The 3486-nt window shown below is 43.3% G+C and overlaps 1 non-coding gene across 1 annotated transcript; it reads left to right on the top strand.

The window, feature by feature from the left end:
* The first annotated feature begins 3152 nt into the window (after window positions 1-3152).
* On the top strand, window positions 3153-3226 carry TRNAI-AAU (transfer RNA isoleucine (anticodon AAU)). Its single transcript has one exon. It is a non-coding gene; the product is annotated as a tRNA-Ile (tRNA).
* The last annotated feature ends 260 nt before the right edge of the window (window positions 3227-3486 follow it).

Here is a 3486-nt window from a genome sequence, read left to right as displayed (position 1 = left end):
GCCATTTGTCTCCTACCTTAAAATAATGAACTTTGATACTTTTTGATACATAATTTGTGGGCAACACATGTTTCAAAAAACGTAAAACTTTTCAAACATGCTGCAAAATCCATTTGGTTGCATTGATTTCTCAAATACTACTACTACTACACACACACACACACACACGCACACACACACATGCACAACCCAAAGCCACCAGGCCTCTCTAACTAAGACCCAGGAATCTGTAACTGTGCTTATAAGACTTATGCTGCTGTACAAAAGCCAAAAAAGACAAAAGTTTGACCCAACCAGATTCCTGGGTGCATTGCCTCATACTTAACTAATATTCCCCAAAGAACTTTTCTTTCATTTTTCAACATTACACCAACCCCCACTGGAGGGCAGCAAATACTTTCAGTGGAAAAACCCCCTTCCAAGAATCCTAACCAAAAAGAAAAACCCAAACCCATTGCCATGGAGTGGATTCTGACTTATAGCGAACATATAGGACAGAGTAAGAATCCTAAGATCCCAAAAATGTTTGTGGACACTTTCTTTCCAACGTGTCATGAAAGAGTTTTAACTGGGAAATTCAATTGTTTACCCATGAAATTTTTTATTACTATGCAGAAGTTAAAAAAAACTTAATAATTTTAATATATTCTTGGTATGTCCTAACTATTTAATATTCCAAGATTATTATATGTTCTGTTGAAAGCTCTTTGAAATTAATGTTAATCATTATGTTTAAAAATACTTTAAAATTTGCTTTATTTAGCCTTACATTCGTTATATAAATAATTCCCCTAAAGTCTTTCACTTTGAAGAATTCTCAACATATTAATGACATCATGTTGATTAAACCAAATGAACAAGACCTTTGGAATGAAGAAAAAAATTGATGGCGATCCCTGATGACATTTGACTTGCCACCAGAAGTCCCTAGGGGTCAATTTCAAAGCGGATAAGCTTTTGAGGTCCTGACTTGACAGAAAACCTGTACATTCCACGCTCTGAATCTGAAGGGAGCCAGGTCCACCGGTTCCACGCAGAAGGGGATCTTTGGGGCAGGGGCCTTCTCTTGAGACCCGCCTCCACCCACTTGGAAACCACGGAAACAGAGAGCAACCGGGCAGAGGAGGCGCTGGCACTGGCAACGGGTGGGCCAAGACCTAAGTGTCAGCGTCTCTAGGGACAAGCTGTACTGCTTTCAAGCCCAGGCCAACACAGAGGGCAGGAGAGTTCTTGCGTTGGTCACAATACATACGCTCGTATATGTTGGGTTAGGAGGAAGAATCTCCCGTATAAAATTAGTTCATTTCTAAGTTCAAAAAACAGATGTTTTCCCACCCTGTTTCATAGCAAGGCCTTTCCTATATTGGGCAAACCCAATCACTGCAATTACGATGAAACTGGCCTTCAGTCTCAAGGTCGGTCTACAGAATAGAGTTTTTCTAGATGCCCCAGGCTGGATAATCTCAGAGCAGTCTTTTCCTCCAGGAAATTCTCACAGTGGCGGTACACTTCTGTCATTCATACTTTTTGCCTATTAAAACGACCAAGCAAACTCCACTATTCATAACAATCAAAGTCTTCCCTCATGGACTCCATTCCTTTACAAACACAGGCGAGCTGGCGACAGGAATGAAGCATTTAATTTTAAGAAACTCCTCACTATTGTCCCATGGAAATTACTCTTGTGTAATACCTCTCTAGTGAAAGAAAATTACCCTTTAGGAACCAGAGCCCCAGGCCCTCAGGACTGAACTCTGGAAGCCCCTGAGTCCGCACTACGGGTCGCGCAGCTAGCTGCAGGGATATGACCCCGGAATGTCAAGCTGCAGCCAGATACATGGGGTGGGGTGATTTGCAAAACTGGACTCTATATTGTTCATCCCTGGGACATCACACATCTTTATATTCGGCTTCACACAGTCCTCAAAAAAAAACAAAAACAAAAAAACTTGATTTACTGGAGGAGAATGAAAACTGTGATATATTTTTCTTTTCTTTCTTCTTCCCGCCGTTTTCACTATCTTCCCTTAACATTCCCTTTTTTGCTTAGGTAGAAGGAAGTCGCCTTTTTCCAGGTTTTGCCTTAAGCATCGCTTAGTATAGGGGACCCACACACTCAGTACCTAGTGTAGAGATGGCAGGTGCCTCCAGATGAGTAGGGAGAAGATGGTGGTGTCTGTGCTTCTCCACTCCAGCGTCCATGTTTTATGGGGGTGGCTAGAAAAGAGCAGCTTGAAACCTCCGAAATAATCTGACCGTCAAGACCTATACTGTTCGAATATTGCAGGCAATGATTAAAAGAATATATTGGCCAGTTAGCAAAATCTACCAGCCTTTGTTTATTTTTCCAAACCTGATCATCAGCCACGAGGACATTCTGTACTCTTTTTCCCTTTCGTGAACTGAAATTATTGACCAACCCACAATGCTGGGCGGGGGCACGCGGGACACTAGAGGAGTAAAGAGCGAGAAAACACAGTCCTCCGCCTCAGGGAAAGGAAAGAGGACATGAGCGGTTAATGACAATAAAATCGCAAAATGGACGCACAGAGATCCGTGCCGCAGGGCGTTTTCTCGAACACAGAGAAGGGTCATCTGCCCAGGATTTCGGAAGAAGCAGGGAAGATCCACCGGGACGTTCCTTCCTGTCAGGAGGGGAATTCTCAGGACGTCAGCAGGGACCAAATCGACCAGGTCCTTCTCGGGGGCGTGGGGTGTCTGTATCGTTCTCAAAGGTTTGCTTCCGGGGTAGGCTGAAGGAGCCCTGCTCTAGTGAATACTTCTCTCGGGACGAAATCGACGGCTCCGGAACTTCTTATTTTCCATAAAAAACCCAGTGCTGTCGAGTCGACTCCGACTCATAGTGACCCTATAAGACAGAGTAGAACTGCCCCATAGGGTTTCGAAGGAGAGCCTGTCTTTTTTTCCATAGGAGAAGCGAATTCATCTCTGCTGGAGATAGAGATTTTGTTTCTTTTCTTTTTGCGGGAGTGAGGAAAGGGGAAATAAAAAACATACAGAGAAGCTTGAAAAACGAGTGTCATTTAATCATAGTTAAGATTTATGTAAAAGCGAGGATCCTTTGGCTGAGTCAAAAAGGTGCGAAAACTTTTCCTAGTGTCTGAATATAAAAAACATACCATCCTTCAGGAGGCCTGTTAGCTCAGTTGGTTAGAGCGTGGTGCTAATAACGCCAAGGTCGCGGGTTCAATCCCCGTACAGGCCAATGGGGAAAGTTTATTAAGAAAAAATCTTGCTATCCTCCCTCTAAGCCCAGCTGCACTTTAAAAATAACCTCTGTGACATGAAATCTAGATCAATTGCCAACTTTATTTCCCTAATCCTCAGCAGTGACACCTATACCCTCTTTGTTCCCCCTCTAACGGGGCGGGGGGCGGGGGGCGGGGGGAGGGAAGGCGGGAGAGAAAAAACAGTTTTTTGAAACAAGTGATATAAAGCCTCAAGATAGAAATTTTAGTGAAGAAA

This window comes from Elephas maximus, chromosome 1 (genome assembly GCF_024166365.1).
Source record: "Elephas maximus indicus isolate mEleMax1 chromosome 1, mEleMax1 primary haplotype, whole genome shotgun sequence".
In the NCBI taxonomy this organism is placed as follows: domain Eukaryota; kingdom Metazoa; phylum Chordata; class Mammalia; order Proboscidea; family Elephantidae; genus Elephas; species Elephas maximus.
This window is presented reverse-complemented; position numbering and strand designations above follow the sequence as displayed.